This window comes from Urocitellus parryii, chromosome 4 (assembly GCF_045843805.1).
Source record: "Urocitellus parryii isolate mUroPar1 chromosome 4, mUroPar1.hap1, whole genome shotgun sequence".
NCBI classification, from domain to species: Eukaryota; Metazoa; Chordata; class Mammalia; order Rodentia; family Sciuridae; genus Urocitellus; species Urocitellus parryii.
Window position 1 is genome coordinate 57657346 of NC_135534.1, and position 20635 is coordinate 57677980.

At 36.8% G+C, this 20635-nt stretch overlaps 1 pseudogene; it reads right to left on the bottom strand.

The window, feature by feature from the left end:
• Nucleotides 1-15373: 15373 nt before the first annotated feature.
• LOC144254535 (olfactory receptor 2D3-like) lies at nt 15374-16297 on the bottom strand (annotated as a pseudogene).
• Nucleotides 16298-20635: the final 4338 nt, after the last annotated feature.

The following is a 20635-nucleotide window of genomic DNA, read 5'->3' on the forward strand; positions in this document are numbered from 1 at the left end:
CACCAGAGTGGGGGGAGCAGAGACTTGAGGACACCATGGGATGGCCTGTTGTGAGACTTCTCAGGTGACAAAGGATGTATGTTTTGCATTTAGTAATGCATAATATTGATTTCAATTGCACAGTGTAAGTTCTTTTATTCAGTGAATATGTAACTCATATATTCACTAAATATTTATCATACATATACTCTCCAGATGTTGAATACATAGTATTGAATGATTTTCACAATTCCTATCTCCATAGAACTTGAATCTCAGAAGAAGAAGGTCCAGACAGAAAAAAAAAAAAAAGGGAGGCTAATGGCTTGAACAGGAACAGGAATATGATAATTTAGATTCAGACTTAGAAGATGTGTTTGGAGACTAATGAGTGAACAGAGAGTGATAATGAAGGGTATCATAGAAAGAGGTAGAATCACATCAATAAGGTGCTTGTATCGATTTCCTGGGGGCTGTCTCAAAAAATGATCATAAAATTTGTGATTTTAAAAAAGTAAACAACAAAAATAAATAAATAAATAAACCATCACCAACAACAAAATAGAAAAATATTCTCTATTAGGTCTGGAGGCCGGAAGTCCCGAATCAAGGTGTCAGTAGACCAAGTTTCCTTTCAAGGTTCTAGATGAGGGGCCTTCCTTCTTCTTATAGCTTCTGGTGGCTTCTAACCTTTCCTGTCTTTTTGTAGCATAAATCCAGTCTCTTCTGCTGCCTTCACATGACCTTCCCTCCATGTATGTCTTCCTGTCTTTTTTTTTCTTTAATATTTCTTTCTTAGTTTAGGTGGACACAGTATCTTTATTTTATTATTATGTGGTGTTGAAGATTGAACCCAGTGCCTCATGCATGCTGGGCAAGTGCTCTACCACTGAGCCACAACATCAGCCCTGTCTTCCTCTCTTTTAATAAGGGTACTTCATTATATTTGGGTTCCATCTTACTCCAGAATGACCTCATCTCTATCTGCAAAAACTATCTGCAAAGTTGCTGTTGTTGTTTTAATAACACATTTAGAGCATTCACATGGATATACCTTGTTGCATGACAAAATTCAACCTTTTAACAGTTTGAAAAATCATGAAAATGTGACTGAGTTTATTTTACTTTCAATAGAAAACCATCATGATATTGTGTTTTGAAAATCATTTTGAGAGTTATATGGAGAATGAATGGTAATAGAACAGCACAGAAGTAAGGAAGTCCATCCATGAAAAGAGTTCTAGCCCAGATAAGAGATGAGGGTCTGAGCTACTGTTGTACCAAGACAAGACAGCTGAATAGGTAGAACATATCTTTGATAAAAGAGAAGACTGAAATCTTTGCTAATCTTCGGCCTGAGAATTCAGTAGATGGGGAGATTAAAAAATAGGAAGTTGGGAGGGGAAATCAAGAATTCTACTGTTGGACTTTGTGATATGGTCCTATGTTGTGTGCTGACTTTACCCATACTACTCTTCTGTACTTAAATAGCTATAGGAAAGCCTTAATTTAAACAATATGGACATCATGATCTGTGCCTGTACCTCTAGTTGTTGTTGTTGTTGTTGTGGTTTTGTGTGTGTGGTTTTATTTTTATTCAGCAGAAGAAAATTTGAACATTTTGAGTAGAAATGTAAAGGTTCTGAACTACCCTGGCAATTCTTAGTTTGGTAGGTATCATCCAGATGATGTATGATATGTTTATGTGAGCTGCCTTTCACTTTATCATTAAGAACTCTATTTTACCAGGAGCTCAGGGTACGTACCTGTAATCCCAGCAGATTGCAAGGCTGAGGCAGGAGGACCTCAAGTTCAAAGCCAGCCTCAGCAATTTATCAAGGCCCTAACCAATTCAATAAGACACTGCCTCTCAATAAAATACATAAAGAGCTAGGATCTGGTTCAGTGATTAAGTCCCCCTGGCATCAATCCCCAGTACCTACTGCCCCCACAAAAAAATCTCTATTTTAAAATTTTGACAAGAAATATGGCAACCCCAGAAAGCCACAGAGTGGGTATAAAAATATCATTGTAGTACCCAATACCAGATGAGACTTGAGCTTGTGATTCTAATTTTAAAATGCCCCAGGGATCTCTTATTGTAGAAAGGTTAAGAAAGTTCACTGCACTGGTTGCTCCAGGGAATTCCCTGCGTGTAACAGCCCTCAGGACCTCAGGTTTGAAGACTTCCTTCAGGAAGATCCTCCAGGCTGGATCCTTATGATTTGGGATTGTGTCCTATATTGAAATAGTGATCCTTGCCTAGGGACAGGGTAAGATGATGTCCCAACCTCAGCATATTTGGGAAACTGCAGTGGAGGTTGCCTATTAGGAGAAGAATTCTCAGGCTGCAGAATCTGCACCTTTCTTCATTTGCCAATCCTCTTCATCACTGCACTCACTTCCTGGGCTTACACCTGCCAGTGCTCCAGGTGAGAGTGGGTAGGATGATGGGTGGGGGGAGTTCATCCTTTTAAGCAGTCTGATTCTTGATTCTCTCCGTGAAGAAGCGGGCTTTCTTTTCACTCTCCTTTCTTCCCTTCCCAGCTGGCTTCAATAGATAATAGGTGTTCCTCATGAATCCTGTTCTGCAACTTCTGTGGGGATGGTTAAGGTCTTGCAGGACCAGTGCAAGGGCTGTGGACACCCACTGCCTCTCCTTTGTCACTAAAGGCTAATCTGGAGGTTCTCCTCTGCCTCTGGCTGTCTCAGAGCACCCCCTTCAGGGCTTCCTCCTTCATTCTCTTTAGCCACTTGAGTTTGGGCATTGGGAACTGATAGGACCAGGCTAGAATCTGAGCCTCCAGTCGTGGAGACACAAGCAGGGACTTGTTGAGTTCAGACTTCCCTGGATGTCCACAGCAGGCTGAGTGATGTTTTGAGCAGTATGTGAAAGCAGGCAACCACCTTCCCTTCCCATAAAAGAAGTCAACTCACCCTCCTCCATGGAGACATGGCTGGTGTTGAGTTCCTGAGCTTGTTAACCTGGTGATGAATTCTGGTGGTTCCTTAGTCAAGATCTTGCCATCCTGAAGCCAGAGCTCAAGGTCTCAGTGGCCCACACAGCCCCCTCTTCTCTCTCATACTTCCCTTGAAGTAGTGAATGTGTTCATGTGAGGGTGTTGGCATTAGCCTATTCATTCATTCATTCATTTAACCTGGTATGTGTGAAGTAATATTGAAATACTGATGATACAAATAAATACAAGGACATTTTTGATGTAGCAACATAGTCTGGTAACATGTTAACCAGTAATTAGAAGACAATGTAACAATGACAAGTATGTAGAAATGTTTTTCTGGATATTGTGAATATAAAGGTCAACTCTGTCTCATCCAGTGAGTAAAGAACTTTAGAGAGTGGTTCTATTAAAGGCAACTGTAGGTAATTAATGGGGAGTTCAAGTCAAAGGGACCAGAATAACTTTGTGAAAGACTTTCAGGTTTAGAACTGTTTTTTACTAAATCCCAAATAATAAGGTGTGGGAAGAGGTGAAATAAGGCTGCACAGTGATCCCCACTTGTATGTAAGTTCACTCTCCAGGGTTTCAGTTACCTTGGTAAATTACTGTGAGAAGAATGTTGAGTATAGAACAGGAAGATATTTAGAGAGAAAAACAACATTTGAGTAACTTTTATTCCAATATATTGTGAAGGGTTGTATTTTGTAATTTGTTATTGTTGTCAGTCTCTCCCTGTGTCTAATTTAGAAATTAAATTTTATCATAAGATTATACATTTGGAAAAAGCCTTATATAGAGGCTTCAGTGTTATCTACAGTGTCCTGTACCTGCTGATGATTCTGGAAGGTATCTCCTGAGGGAGGCAGGACAATTATAATTGAATACTGTTTGTCCTTAAGAAAGTAATCATGTTGTTTCAAAACATGGATAAATTTAGAGGTCATTATGTCAAATGGCATAAAGGAGGCACAGAAAGACAAATTCTAAAAGATTCTCATATGTGAAAAGCAGAGACAACAAAAAATTAAATATCAGAAAGGCAGCTAGTATCTGAGTTAGTTACAACAAATGAAAGGGGGCTTGATTTCACTCTTCCTCTGCTCTACCACTAATTGTTATTTCAACTACCATGTTTTGAAAAAAGAGGTAAAAACTCTTTTGTAATGATTAAGAGTCTGCAGCCAGGATGGAGAGATCTTGGATCCAGTCTCAGCTGTGGAACAGTGGGAAATTAATTTCAATCACTGTGAGGCTCAGTTTCATTATCTGTATAAAATCATCAGATAATACTACCAAAGCAAAATGTCTTACTGAAGATTAAATGAGATAATTCCTACAAAGAGCTTAATGTCTTTACAGGACAAAGCTGTAACATATGACTACTGTATTTGATTGAGGAAGATTATGATTCTCATTAATTATTTCTACCCATTGCATCCTCTGTTCTTTGCTCATTCTTTGTGATTACAACTTTATTGCTAGCAAAATCCAAATACAAGGTCAAATGTGGTATGGGAGATTGAAAGACATCCAGGTATATTTAATAAGGTTATTCTCTCTTTTTTTAAAAACTGTTTTTCTATTATGAAAGATTTCAAACATGTAAATTCATAGATGATTGCACAACAAAATTTCAAATATCTGTTGATGAAATTTCAAAATATCAATTAATTTTTATCAATTGATAATTTATTTTGTTAGACTTTATAATAACAAAATCTACCAATGTCTAAGGATTAAAGCTGAGTGATAGAGTGCTTGCCTAGCACACAAGAGGCCCTGAGTTCAATTCCCAGTACCACAAAAATAAATAACTAAATTACTGAAAACTATTTAAAAACTCCTTTATTATTGAAACTCTGCAAGAGAAATTAACATTTTATATAAATCTGAAATTGGAACCTAATCTTCCCCAGATGTAAAAAAATTAAAAATATAAAAATAACCATACATGAAGACTCTTAGGAAAACTATTATCATGCCATAGCAGAACAGTTTGTATGCATGGATAGTCAATCCACAGAAAAATAGTCTGTTAATAGTGATGGCCCTTGGGAAGTGGGATTCTAATGGGAATAGGAATAACGGCTGAGGAGAGGCTTCCTCTTTGTTGTTTTTATGCTTGTATGTGTCATTTACTTTACAATTTAACCTACATTTTCTAAGTAAAAAATAAAATACAAATCATTTAAAATAAAACGTGAAATTTAATAGAATACAGAAAATCTAAGTAGTAGCAATGACAACAATGTTAGAGTAGTGGAAAAATAGACAACAAATCATGAATCTGAGTAGAAATCAGAAGCAGTAGAGCATATGCTAAAGTTATCACTTCCAGAAAAGTGCACCTAATTCTGTAATTTATACTAGGACAATTGCTTAGTAGTTGACAAACAAATGATGTTTGTCCACATAATTTATCATTGAGAAAACATTCGAGAAGAAATCAGGATGTGTTTGTGCATTTCATGCAGACACTCATATGTAAGCAACATTAAACATTTGACAATAAGGTGATTTTACATTGATTCATGAGGTAGAAGACTTTGCTATATTTGACAACCAAGGGACAAAGAAAGTATAAAGCAAAACCATTGAAACATTTATTTGCAAAAAATATTTTAAATCTATACACATTTCCAAAATAAAAATTGAAATTAAATAATAATACTGAAAAATAACTATAAAACAAAGCATATCAATGGTTAATACCTTTACTATAGAAAGCAATAAATTAAGAAGAAACTAAAAGATAAATACTATAAAAGAAAAAGTATAATTATGAATTGAAAAATTATAATAAATTTCAATCTCAGGAAAATTTTTAAAAAGAAAATTAAACTGGATGCTTTTCTTTTAAATTAAAATTCATTAAAATGAAAAATATCTAAGTTTAAATATAATATAATTTTACTATACACAAATAGCAAACTTTTTGTCTAAAATAATGTGTACAAAGTGAATCAGTGAGGATAATTATTAAATATCAACTATATAATAAATGTTTTTAAAAAGACAAAAATAGTAGAATAGTAGCCCCCTGCCCTTTTCTGTGATTTGTTTCTGTGGTGTCAGTTAGTTGTTGTCAAATGTACTCAATTGCAAATATTAGATGAAAATATTAAGTGGAAATTTTTTTAAAAAGCAATGCATAAGTTTGAAATTGTACATTTTTATGAGTGATAATTCATGCTGTCACCCTGTGTTTTCACCCAGGATGTCCAGTGTATCCACACTGTATGTGCTATCAACCCATTAGTTGCTTAACAGCCAGTTAAGTTATCATATAGATAAGGAGGGATCACAGTCCTTGTGTCCAAGGAATCTTTATTTTACTTAATAATGCCCCTCCAAATGCAAGAATCATGATATCGGTGATTTGTATAGGCCAAAGAAAAGATGGAAAATGCTTCTTTTAAATGAAAGGTGAAAGATACCAACGAAATAAGGAAGGGAAAAAAATCATATGCTATCCATTTCCCTGCAAAATCCATGATTTTGTCATTTTTTAGTGTTGCATAATACTCCATTGTGTATAAATGCCACAGTTTTTTAATCCATTCATCTATTGAAGGGCATCTAGGTTGATTCCAGAGTCTAGCTATTGTGAATTGTGCTGCTATGATCATTGATGTGGCAGTATCCCTATAGTGGATGGCATTAGAGCAGATAATGCTAAGTGAAGCTAGCCAATGCTTAAAAAACAAATGCCAAATGTCTTCTTTGATATAAAGAGAGCAACTAAGATCAGAACAGGGAAGAAGAGCATGAGGAAAAGATTAACATTAAACAGAGACGAGTGGGGTGGGAGAAAGGGAGAGAGAAGGGAAACTGCATGGAAATGGAAGGAGACCCTCATTGTTACACAAAATTACATATAAGAGTTTGTGAGGGGAAAGGGGAAAAAAACAAACAAGGGAGAGAATTAAACAACAGCAGATGGGGTAGAGAGGGAAGATGAGAGGGAAGGGGAGGGGGGATAGTAGGGGATAGGAAAGGTAGCAGAATACAACAGTCATTAATATGGTATTATGTAAAAATGTGGATGTGTAACCGATGTGATTCTGCAACTTGTATTTGGGGTAAAAAATGGGAGTTCATAACCCACTTGAATCAAATGTATGGAAGATGATATGTCACGAGCTTTGTAATATTTTGAACAACCAATAAAAAAAATCATATGCTAAGGTTGATAAGATCTATGGTACTAATGAATTGATCTGTGAAATTATGAAGAAAAAAATTGTTGCTAGTTTTTCTGTTAAATGTATAACTGCAACAGTGCAGGCTAAGTGCTTAGTTAAGATAAAACATACATTAAATTTGCAGGTGAAAGATATATATAAAGTGTGGTAATGTCTGCAGTTTCAGACATCCACTAGGGGTCTTGGAACATCTCCCCTGTGGATATGAAGGTACTAGTGTATCCTTACATGAACACAGAATGTTCAAATGATGGATGCTATAGAAACACTAGAAAAAAAGTGAAATATGTACATTGATGCATTCCTATAATCCCACCTACTCTAGAGGTTGAGGCAGGGAATTGCAAATTTATTTGAGACCAGCTTGGAAACTTAGTGAGACCCTGTCTCAAAATAAAAACCAAAAAAGAGCTGTGGATATAGTTCAGTGGTAGAGCATCCTAGGGGTCAATCCTAAGTACTACAAGAAAAAAATTCACAAACTATATTACACAATATAATTCTCATTTTAATATTTGTCTCCCCAGGATGTGCATGTTTGTGTTTTTCTGAGTGATGGTGCTAGAGTGGGTTTTTCTTTTCATCTATTTTTGTTTCTACACTATTCAAATATTCTGTAACAAAATACATTATTTAGTAACCAGAAAACAAATAATACCTTGCAACAAATTCTTAGAAATCCAGACCCTGCCTACTTCTTCCCTAACATTTCTTCCTTCTTTCTTATCTCTGACTTTCCATACTGGAACATTTTAAACATTCTTTTAAACATCTTTTTTTAAAGTTCATTAAGAGGCCTAGCATTAAGATTAATTAAGTTGGTGTTATTTCATTTAATCTTCAGTATGATCTTTCCCTTTGGTAGTAATATTTGTCCATTTTCTATAGATAATAAAACTAAGCTTGACAGTGATAAAATTAAGTTTCTCACTGTTCTACCACTGAAATGGATCCAAGATTTCTCCATCTTGGGCCCCCAGACTCTTAATTCTACTATGAGTAGATTCTTTTATTACAATATATTGTAATGAAAGTTACGTGAACAGGGTATCTCTAAATAGCTTCCTGTACTGTACTCACATTTCTTCTCACAATAATTTATCCAAGACTCTACTAAGAGTCTTTGCCTCTTTTTTCAAAACCGATAGTTGAAATAACAATTAGTGGCAGAGCAGAGGAAAAGTGAAATCAAGCTCCTTTTCATTTGCTGTATACCAACACAAACACCAGTTGCCTTTTCTAATATTTAATTTTTTGTTTTCTCTGCTTATCACATGTAAGTGAGATCTTTTGGAGTTTATCTTCTGTGCCTTTTTTATGGCTTATTTAAGTTTATATATGTTTTGCAAACAACATAATTTCCTTCTTTCTTAAGGACAAATAGTATTCCATTGCAGTTGTCCTCCCTTACTTTAAGGGATACCTTCCAGAAACATTAGTGAATGCCTGAAACTATGGATAACACTGAATCCTATGTTTACTGTTTTTTCCTATACATGTACAATCTATGATAAAGTTTAATTTATAAATTAGGCAAAGGAAGAGACAGACAATAAAAAGTGATAACAAAAAAGAAAACATAACAATATATTGTAATAAAAGTTTCATGAACATGGTTTTTCTAAATATCTTCCTGTACTGTATTCATATTTCTTCTCACAATAATTTACCCAAGTATAACTAAAACCCTGGAGAGTGGACGTATATAAAAATGAGTACATATATTAAAAATATACAGCACACATTTCACTTCTTCCCACAGCTTTAAATCTGGGATTTAGCAAAAAAAAAAAAAAAAAAAAGAATTAAAAATAAATAAATAACAATTCCACAGTTCTCCTAAACTTAAAAAATTTTCACAAAATTATTCTAGTTTCTTTGACTTTAACTCCCCATTAATTACCTACAGGCATCTTAAAATGACCCACTTTTTAATGTTCTTTACTCACTGGGCAAGCCAGAGTTGACCTTTATCTTCACAGTATCCAGAAAAAAGATTTCCACATACTTCTCATTGTTACATTGTCTTCTAATTCTTTGTTAACATATTTCCAGGCTGAGTTGTTCCTTCAAGAAACAATATATATTATTTATCTCTATGATCAGTATTTCAATATTACTTCACACATACCAGTTGGATGAGTGAATGAATGAATGGGCTCATGATGACACCCTAGTGCTAACACATTTACTCCTTCAAGGGAAGTATGAGAGAGAAGGGGTGGGGGTGTGGGCCACTGAGACATTGAGCTCTGACTTCAGGATGGCAAGGTCTTGACTTACAAACCACCAGAATTCATCACCAGGTTATCAAGCTCGGGAACTCAACACCAGCCATATCTCCATGGAGGAGGGTGAGTTCACTTATTTTATGGGAAGGGAAGGTGGCTGCCTGCTTTCACATACTGCTCAAAACATCACTCAGCCTGCTGTGGACATCCAGGGAGGTCTGAACTCAACAAGTCCCTGTTTGTGTCTCCAAGACTGAAGGCTCAGATTCTAGCCTGGTCCTATCAGTTCCCAATGCCCAAACTCAAGTGGCTAAAGAGAATGAGGGAAGAAGCCCTAAAGGGGGTGCTCTGAGACAGCCAGAGGAGAACCTCCAGATTAGCATTTAGTGCCAAAGGAGAGGCAGTGGGTGTCCACAGCCCTTGCTCTGGTCCTGCAAGACCTTAACCATCCCCACAGAAGTTGCAGAACAGGATTCATGAGGAACACCTATTATCTAAAGAAGCCAGCTAGGAAGGGAAGAAAGGAGAGTGAAAAGCAAAGCCCACTTCTTCATGGAGAGAATCAAGAATCAGGCTGCTTAAAAGGATGAATTCCCCCCACCCTCACCCATCATCCTACCCACTCTCACCTGGAGCACTGGCAGGTGTAAGCCCAGGAAGTGAGTGCAGTGATGAAGAGGATTGGCAAATGAGGAAAGGTGCAGATTCTGCAGCCTGAAAATTCTTCTCCTAATAGGCAACCTCCACTGCAGTTTCCCAAATATGCTGAGGTTGGGACATCATCTTACCCTGTCCCTAGGCAAGGATCACTATTTCAATATAGGACACAATCCCAAATCATAAGGATCCAGCCTGGAGGATCTTCCTGAAGGAAGTCTTCAAACCTGAGGTCCTGAGAGCTGTTATACTCAGGGAATTCCCTGGAGCAACCAGTGCAGTGAACTTTCTTAACCTTTCTACAATAAGAGATCCTCAGGACATTTAAAAATTATAATTACAAGCCAAAGTCTCATCTGATATTGGTACTACAATGAGGTTTTTTGAGTGTGACTTTCTGGGGTTGCCATGTTCCTTGTCAAAAAATTTAAAATCAAGGTATTAATAATAAAATGTAAGGCAGCTGACTTAAGCATATCATGCATCATCTGGATGATACATCACAAACTAATCATTACCAGTGTAGTTCAGAACCTTTACACTTCTACTCAAAATGTCCAAACTGTCTTCTGCTAAAGACATCCAAAGCCCTCCCTCCACTCCGACACACACACACACAAACACACACACACACACACACACACACGAAAAACCTAGAGGTATGGGCACAAACCAAGATGTACATACTATGTAAACTAAGGTATTGATATTGAAATGTAGCTGCTGAGATACAGAAGAGTACTGTGAAGTCAGCACACAACACAAGCCAATATGAACAAGTCCAACAGAAGAATTCTTGATTTCCCCTGCTAATACTCTACTTTTGAGTCTCTCCACCATCCACAGAATTCTGAGGCCAAAAATTAGCAAAGATTCCAGGCTTATCTTTTATCAACTATGTGTCCTACCTATCCACCTGTCTTGCCATCTGCTTGGCCTCACCATTGGCACAACCCTAGCTCAGAACCTCATCTCTTACCTGAGCTAGAACTCATTCACTGATGCATTTTCTTGCTTCCATGCTGGTTCTTTTACCATTCATTCTCCATGTAATCCTCAAAGTGATTTTTCAAAACACAATATCAGGATGGTTTTCTATTGAAAGTAAAATGAAATCAAGTCACATTTTCAGGACTTTCAGAACTGTCAAAAGGTTGAATTTCGTCATGCAAAAAGGTGTGTCGACATGGAAGTTCTCAGTGTGTTATGTGGAGAGAAGGTCATGTTAAGCCAGCAGTAGAGATTGGATTTATGCTACAAAAAATAAAAAATAAATAAAAAACAGGGAATGGCTGGGGAGACTGAGGCAGGAGGATCATAAGTTCAAAGCCAGCCTCAGCAAATTAGCAAGGCCCCAAGCAACTCAGCTACCCAGGAAGACCCTGTCTCTAAAATTTAAAAAAATAAACAAATAAACAGAAAAAAGAAAAGTGAAGCCAGAAGAACTGAAAGAGGAAGGAAGCCTCCTCCTCTAGAGCCTTGAGGGGGAGCTTGTTCTACTGACATCTTGATTTAGGACTTCTGGCCTCCAGAACTTTTTGTCCTGTTTTTGTTTTTTGTTGTTGTTGCTGTTGTTTGTTGGTTTGTTTGTTTTTCTATTTTTCTGCTTTTATTTAAGGCACAAATTTTGTGGTAATTTGTTAAGACAGCCCCCAGGAAATTGATACAAATACCCTATTGATGTGATTCTTTTTCTATAATGCCCTTCATTATCACTCTCTGTTAACTCATAACACATCTTCTTTTTTTTAAAGAGAGAGAGAGAGAGAGACAGAGAGAGAGAGAGAGAGAAAGTGAGAGAGAATTTTTTTAATATTTATTTTTCAGTTTTTGGTGGACACAACATCTTTATTTTATATGGTGCTGAGGATCGAACCCATCGCCCTGCGCATGCCAGGAGAGCGCATTACCGCTTGAGCCACATCCCCAGCCCCTCATAACACATCTTCTAAGTCTGAATCTCAATCATCATATTCCTGCTCAAGCCATTAGCCTCCCTGTTTCTCTGCCTGGACCTTCTTCTCCCAAATCTCTTCTTCGTGGTTTTTCCTTTCTTCTCAATATTTTGGCCCCTCAGTACAAGTGCTAAATTCTGAGAGATGTGAAAAGTCCTTTAACTATAATGTAGCTTTCCCTGACCACCCACCTGAAATTGCAATCCCCCTTCCTTTGGTTTATTTCTTTTTATAACACTCCCTGATGTCAGATATATATATATATATATATATATATATATATATATATATATATATATATATGTATTGTGGTTTTTATGCTTTATCACCCTTTTTTGAAATTCAACTTTTATGGAAGTAGGAATTTTAAACCCCCGGGTTTCTGTTCTCATGATTAAAAGGCTCAGGGGTCACTCCAGTTAAACTGGGCTAACAGGGCTGCAGGAAATAACCACACAAGAGACACAAATACCTTTTTCTTTGGGGTCGCTGTGATGGCTCCTCTGACCTTAAGGGTCCGCAGGAAGAGAGAGAGCACGAGAGCACATGCTGACCCTTTTTATTGAGGAGAAGCTATTCAAATGAGGCAAGGGGTCAGGTTTCAGGGGACTGAGTCTATCACCATGATGTCCACTGTCAGCAGATTGACTGACACCGGGGTAGGCCACACCCAAGGGCACAGTAAAAGAAGGGGACACACACAAGACACTTCCAGGGAAGATTCTATCCTAAACAGGGCAAGGAGTTATATTACAAAGGAACAGGTGAGCATAGCTTCACTCATGGGGCTGTAGCAAGACACACCCATGCACAAGACACCAACCCTCGAACCCAAGAAGGGTAGGGAAAGCTCTGCCACATTTCTGCGACTGAGCGCCTCAGCACCCAGCCGGGGAGTGTGACTAAGTCACGTGTAAGGTTGGTCTCCCACAGTAAACATCATTCATTGCCATGTATTAAATACTTAGTAGAGTGTGCAATAAATATTTAGTGAGTACATGAGTTAGATAGTAAATGAACTCACACTGTGCAATTGAAATCAATATCCTGAGTTGATTAAATGCAAAACATACAACCTGTGTCAGCTAAGGAGTTCCACAACAGGCCATCCCATGGTGTCCTCAAGTCTCTGCTCCCCCCATTCTGGTGCAGTGCTCTTTGGGTATCCTACCTGAGGCTCAGCCACACTCGGGCACAGCTTGGACCAGTGCTCCTATGGGTGCAACTAGGAAGCCTTATTAGTAGCCATATGATGCTAATTTTGCAAGCATTATGAGTGCCTGGGTTGTGAAGTCACAGCTGCCTCCACCTAAATTTCAAATGATGCTTCAGACAGTGTTGGGAGCCAACTAAACTTTTCTCCAAGAGTGAGGTTTCCACAACAAACCTTGAGGTTAAGACCGACCCTGAGACTTTAGTACTGTAGATCTACCAGTGTGCAATACTAACCTGGGAAACCTGCAGGCACCCAAACCTAATCTCTGAGAGCTGCAGCATGGGCAACAGTCAGCAGACATTGGCTTGCCAAGGGTTTGGGGGCCCAAATCTTGTCCCAGTGTGACCAGAGGTATGATATGGAGTCAAAGATTATTCACAAGACTCATATTTTAGTGTCGCTTCCCTGGTTGGGTTTCAGACTTACTTGTGACCTGTTACTTCTCCTTTCTATCCCACTTCTCCCTTTCAACAGGGATATCTAGCATCTCCTTTCCCCATCACTGAATTTTGAAAGTACTTAACTTGTTTGATCTCACAGGTTAACAGCTAGAGAGCAATGTGCCTCAGTCTCACCCTTATCTTATGTAAACTACTCTGGACTTCAGAGTTTTGGGTTGGTGCTGAAATGTATGAAGACTTTGGAGGCTATTGTGTGCAACAGATGTATTTTTCATGTGAGACATGGATTTTGTATGTCACAGATAGAATGCTATGGTTTGACTGTACCTGCTCCAAAATCCAGGTTGAAATTTAATGGCAATATGATAGTATTAAGAGGTGAAGGTCATGGAGAACTGGTAAGGTCATGAGGTTCGCCCAACATTAATGTGTTTCCAGCCCATGTGGGGACAGTGGTCATCCCCTTTGCAGGATACAGCTATGAATTGCCAGGTTGGAAGCAGACATAGGCCTTTCCTAAACCCTGTCTCCATTTGACCCTGGATCTTAACTCTCAGCCTCCCAAACAGCAAGAAATAAATTTTTGCTCTTTCTAAATGACTCCCTCTACATTATTTATAGCAGCATAAATAGACACATGGTCTTGACATAGGATTAACTAATTGTATCATATTCTGCAGAGGTGCTTATGCTCCAGAGTAACCAATTTTTCTATAGGCTGACTTGAGATGAGATAAGCAGATCCTTTAATATTAGGAGCTTTATTTTAAAAGGTTATAATTAATTGGAAATTAATTTTGTCATTTTTTTTGTGATCACAGATTCATAATACTTCAAAGAATTTATGTGGTTGATATTCTGGTAGATACTATCCAATCTGTGATGTTCATTATATGAAGATAATTTTAATCTAATCTTTTAATTTCTAGTTTGAAGGGAATCTGATTATTGTGTTTATCTATCTAAAGTTCTAATCTCATATGTAATTTTCTCAATTAGCAAACACTTACTGAGTCATTTGTATGCAAATCACCAGGTCTTCATTAAGACAGCGATGCATTTAAGCAATTGGTTGTGCAAAATTTTCTCACTGTAGAAGCAACATACACCATAGGACACAAATTACAATGGCCACAACATCAATAGGCCATACAGTCTGATGTGACCTTCTCAGTTCATCATAGGCTGAAATGCTGTTATGTGGCAAATGATGGTTCCTCAAGAGGTTTGTTATGTTTATTTTTAGTTTTACAATTACTCTATTTAAGCATTATAATAAGTTATAATTCTTTTTGTTCTGGAAAGTATTTAAATTGAAACATCATAAAATAAGTATCTGGCAGCATAGCAGGTCCTGAAAAATTCCAATCCATTATTCACACAAGGAAGTGTGAAAAATGTTTTCACAATTATACTAGAAACTGTGGCAGAAAATGAAGAATTAAACATTCTGATTAGCATTGATTGTGAGAGGTTGATGATTACACCAATAAAGAGAATTCTTATTGAGTAATAAACACCCTGATTAGACAGGACTGGGGGAGAGAAGGATATCTCTGACAGGTGGAGACAGCACATAGTGTAGAGTGAATAGAGGGCCCTGTCTTTAGTATAGTAAGAATATATGTTTCCTTTAAAGAATGACACAAAACAGAAGGGGAAAAAATGAAACAATGGCATGAAAACGGGAAATTTTCAAGAAAAATCCCTTCTCTCCACATACCTAAAATGGTCATCATAATCCAAGATTTCCACCTCCAAAACGATTATTTTGCAGTTACTCTCCGGAGAGCCCCTTTGACATCCTTGTTTCTCAGGCTATAAATAATGGGGTTCAACATTGGAGTCACCACTGTATAGAACACAGAGATCATTTTATCTCACTCTTTTGTGGTCTTGGAGTTTGGCCTCATGTAGGCAAATATTGCTGAGCCTTAGAAGAGACCCACCACCATGAGATGGGAGCCACAGGTAGAGAAGACCTTGAGCCTCCCCTCTCCAAAATGCATCTGGATCACAGTGCAGATAATGTTCCAGTAGGAGACCAGGATGAGGGAGACAGGAGCCAGGAGGATCACCACACCCATGGCAAAGATGGCCATTTCTGTGCTGTAGGTGTCTGCTGAGGCCAGCTTCAGGAGGGCAGGAGGCTCACAGAAAAAGTGGTTAATGATATTGTTTCCTCAGTAGGGAAGACGCAATGTGAATGTGGTGTCCACCAGGGACACAAATGCTCCACTGGCCCAGGACCCCACAGCCAGCCTGACGCATGCCCAGTGGGTCATGATGGTGGAGTAGTGCAGAGGCTTGTACACAGCCACATACTGATCATAGGACATCACCGCCAGAAGAGCACACTCTGTACACCCAGTCAGAAGCAGAACAATGATCTTCATTGAGCACCCAGCAAAGGAAATGGTTTTCCTCCTCACCAGGAAGTGGACAAGCACCTGGGGCACAGTGGTAGTAGAGAAACAGAGATCAGCAAAGGACAGGTTTCTAAGGAAGAAGTACATGGGAGTGTGAAGTCTGGAGTCCTTGTGAATGAGCACCACCATCAGCAGGTTTCCCAGCAAGGTCAGCAGGTAGATGATGAGGAAAAGGAGGAAGAGCAGGACTTGGGTGTGTGGGTCCTATGAGAGGCCCAGGAAGACAAACTCTGTCACAGAGGTTTGGTTCTCCTCTCCCATGAGTGTCTCTCCCTGTTTATAGAAGAGCATCAAGATAAGAAGTGCATTACTTATTTCAGAAAACCTGCATAACTTAGATATTTTTTTAATTAATATCCAAAGTTTGGTTCTTGATTTATGACTTTATACATGGTTTTCTTATACCAAAAGTATGGTTTTCTTTTCCTTCACTTCAACCATTGAAAGCCATTTATATTTATTCTCCCCTTGGATCTTTTAGTAGCACCAGTACAAAGAATCATTCTGAGTTTGCTGCATATCAACCCACAAATGAACCACCTGTTAGGAGAAAATAATGATGCTTACTGTGCAACCTTCCAAGTAGGTTTACGAAGAAAACAAATGATGTGATTTTGAACCAGTTAGAATATCATGCTGTGAACTGCCTGTTATCATTTATGAAAGCTGATATTTTTCATCATATTTACAAAATGGTCATAAAGAATCACTCTGATCAAGGGGAAAAAAGTTAAGTAATGGATGATATAGTATTCTGTGATCCTGTTCCCAGAGTCATTTTTTTTTAACATAAAGAGCATTCTCTGGAATATCAGTAAAAAATCGCTGCTTTTTGGTCATTGAACTCAGTAGCTCATTTATACATCCCCTAATCTACACACTTTCCTCTCACTTTGCACAATGTCATTTGGCATTAATAACACTCATTATCATCTATTGTGTATTTCCTGGTGTCAGTTGTTATTAACAATATCTTTGAAATCCATGAGACAGTTATTATTGTTTCCAATGTATAAAAGATAAGACTCAGAAACATTTTGAAACTAGTTTCTGAGAGCCCTACCCACTCCTTCTGTACCCTGCAATTTGTTTTCTTTCTTCCTCAGAACTGCTTGCACAGGTTAAAGTTATGCACAACTCTGTTTCTCACATCCACTCCTTAAAGAGAAGCTCACATTCCCTTTCCATTTCCAGAGTTAGAACTAATCTTCATGGCAGAGTTATGAATAGATATAAAACTAACAGTCAAGCATATCTTAACAGTTATTTTTCAATATTTTGATGGGTCTTGTCCAACAACTAATAGAAAATATTAAGGGAACAAATATTTAGAAAAGTGACAATCATTATTTGCAGATAAAATAATTGTATATCTTTTTAAAAAATCAAAGCAGATTCTAGCCTATGTAAACTAGGCAGAAATGTTATCTGATACAAACTGAACAATTAAATATCCCTAGGCTATTATATACCAATTAAAATTATAGCAAAAAAAATCCTTCAGAAAAAGAACAATGGCTAAACTTACCAACATATATACTTCAGAAACTTTCAAGATCTATTTGAAGAAAACTATGAAACACAATATCTAAATAAATGAATAGGTATATTAGGTATATTGATTTTATGGAAAGAATAATAAGTTATTTTAAAGAGATTCACTGCAATTCCAAGCAAGTTTACAGAGTATTTTTGTGAGGAAAGTTAGCACAATTCTTCAAAATTTTACCTGGACGAGTAATTTTGTGATACAAAATGTGATGTTGGGAAAAAAAGAAGGGAGTAAAAATATATTCTACTTGACATAAAAATATATTTTCAACTTTATCTAAGTAATATAGTGTATTAATGATCAGGTTTAGAGAATTTGAGTGACATTATAGTATGTAATTCATTCTAATATATATAAAAACTTAAGGACAAAGAAGGCATCTTAAATGAGTGCATTATTAACAAAATAAGGAGTAGTTGCTTATTCACTTTAAAATTATGCATATATATGCATATTTATGTATGCAAATCAGTATAATAATTTACCTCAAGTATATTAATGATCTATTTTAATTAGTTTTTGGTAGGAACACAGATTGGTACAGCTATCAGGGACAAATTTATGAAAGTTTCTAAAATTAAAAATAGAACTACCATATAATCCAGAAATCCTTTTTGTTTTCCTGGGGAAAATACCCGAAGGAAATGAAATCACCACCTCAGAGAGATATTTGTGTTTCCACATTGATTGCAGCATTATTAACAATAGCCAAAATATTAAAAACAACCTAAATGTTTGTCCATGGATGAATGGATAAGGAAATTGTGGAGTGTTTGTGTGTGTGTGTGTGTGTGTGTAAAGTGGAATACTAGTCATCTCAAAAGAGAATGAGGTCTTGCCCTTCATCATACTGTAGATGAGACCAGCCTGGCAAAGAGGCTAAGTGAGATAGGACTGATAAAGAAACAAAAATATTGGCACAATCTCACTTATATGTGGAATCTACAAAGAAACATCCAAATACACACACACGGAAAACAAAACAGTGGTTACCAGGGTTTGGAGTGAGTAGTGGTTTGGAAATGGGTAGAGGTAGTAGAGGTAGTTTAGAGGATAAGAAGGGGCAGATGTGTAGGAGGAGCAAGTCTAGACATCTAATGGGCAACATGAAGACCACAGGTGATACAATTGTACTATATTTGGGATTCAGGCCAAATAAATAGAATTTACTTACCACAAAAAATTACAAAACAAAAGGGTAACTATGTAAGACGATGCATATGTTAATTTGCTTCACCTTTATCCTATTCTTATGTATCTAATAACGTTATGTTGTACATCTTAAAATATACACAAAAGTCATTTTAAAATTTTAAAATTTCTTTGAAATTAGGTAGCTTGACTTTCCAGCATTCATTCATTCACTCTTTCTCTTCTTCTCTCCTTCTCCCCCATTTTCCATCCAATTCCTGAATGATGAAATACATTATAAACATACACCAAAAATCTTATAAAGGAAAATGCTAACAAACTTGCAAATTCAAAGATATCAGATTTGTATGTAGTGGGCGCCACAAACGAAATAAAAATATAAATATTACATGTCTGGCAAAACATTTGCAAAATATCTAACAAAGACTCTTATTATTTTTATAAAATATGAAAGTCTCTTAAAATCAGCCAAAAAAAATGATCCATTAGAAGTTACACAAAACTTAAACACCAGTTCACAAAAATAGGTAAAACTAAACAAAAAGCATAAAACAAAGGCATACTGACTGGGGTGAGAAGAAATCTTAGAGTAGTTTTGATTTGCATTTCTCTAATTGTTAGAGATGTTGAACATTTTTTCATGTTTGTTGATTGGTTGTATATCTTCTTCTGTGAAGTGTCTGTTCAGTTCATCATCTCATTTATTTATTGGGTTATTTTTATTTTTTAAAAATTTTGGTGTTAAGTTTTCTGAGTTCTTTATATATCCTGAAAATTAATGCTACACTCATACATTGCTGGTGGGACTGCAAATTGTTAAAACCATTATGAAAAGCAGTATGGAGATTCCTCAGAAAACTTGGAATGAAACCACCATTTGACCCAGCTGTCCCTCTCCTCCATTTATACCCAAAGGACTTAAAATCAACACATTACAGTGACGCTACCACATCAATGTTTATAACAGCTCAACTCGAAATAGCCAAACTATGGAAACAACAGATGAATAGATAATAAAAATGTGATATATATACACAATGGAATATTACTTAGCCTTAAAAAGAATAAAATTATGGCATTTGCTGGTTAATGGATGGAGCTGGAGAATATCATGCTAAGCAAAATAAAACAATACCAAAAAAACCAAAGGCTGAATGTTTTCTCTGACATACAGAGGCTGACTCACAATAAGGGTGCAGGAGCTAAGGAAGAATAGAGTTATTTTAGATGAGGTAGAGGGGAGTGAAGGAAGGAGAGAGGGCATAAGGGCAAGAAGGATAGTAGAATGAATCAGATAGTATTACCCTATGTACATATATGACTACATGACCAGTGGGATTCTACATCATGTACAACCAGAAAAATGAGAAATTATACTCCATTTATGTATGATGTATCATAGTGCATTCTACTGTCATGTATAACTAATTAAAACTAAAAAATAATCATTTAAACAACAAATGAGTATCATATTTGCCTTTTAGGTAAAATTTAAAATGAAACAATTTCCAAGTTTGATAAGGTAATATGATGACTGTAATGGATTGATAAGTGAAAAGGAAGCCATCAAATTTCATACATGATATATAATTTGAATCTTTTACATAAAGTGTGAATGCATATGTATGTTTGCATATGTGTATGTTTATGTGTATTTTTAATATGTATCGATTCTATAGATTTCTCCTGCCCTGTGAGTCCACTGACCATGGACTGTAGTCAGCTGTACAGAGAACAACATAGGTCACTGATCAGCAGGGGCCTCTACCCCTGTGCTGCTAGGTGTGAATACAGGCTGATTTAGATGATGTGTGACAACAGCAAATGATTTAACTCTTCTGTGCCTTGCTTTTATTCAACTATAAAATGGTGATACAAATTACCTATATCTAATG